The sequence below is a fragment of the Cibotium barometz genome, chromosome 35 (genome assembly GCF_041138505.1).
Source record: "Cibotium barometz isolate CiBa-2024 chromosome 35, ASM4113850v1, whole genome shotgun sequence".
NCBI classification, from domain to species: domain Eukaryota; kingdom Viridiplantae; phylum Streptophyta; class Polypodiopsida; order Cyatheales; family Cibotiaceae; genus Cibotium; species Cibotium barometz.
The window spans coordinates 50475484-50475986 of record NC_141080.1 but is presented as its reverse complement, the minus strand read 5'-3'; positions in this window follow the sequence as shown (position 1 = coordinate 50475986).

Sequence of the window (503 nt, the reverse complement as noted above, 5' to 3'; positions counted from 1 at the left end):
ATAAGAATTTTCCCATCCAAAAAGAAGCAGAGCAACATATCTAAGGAACGTGAGCTACATAGACAAGGGGAATCTAAATATCATCCAAGGGCATCACTAAAATCTCAAAATTCATAAAAGAGGATTTATAATTTCCCAATTTTTTTTTTTTTTTTAAAAGGGAGATGACATAGCGATACATTTTATCCAGTGTTGCCAGTGTCAAAGTCCCATGACCTCCATGCAAGGTGTTCTAGCATTGGGATGCAGTAACAATTTTCTTGCATAGCATGTATGACATACTTGAATTGCTCGGACTTGCACTCATGCAGCACTACAGGACGAATTGGGTAAAAATTTGAAGCACATTTTTGACAAGTGCTGTTAATAGACCCCTGAATTGCTCGGACTTGTACTCATGCAACACTGCAGGATGAATTGGGCAAAATTTGACGCACACTTTTGACAAGTGCTGTTAATAGACCCTCTACTTAGGACACAAGAAATGTGAATACAAAATCTGG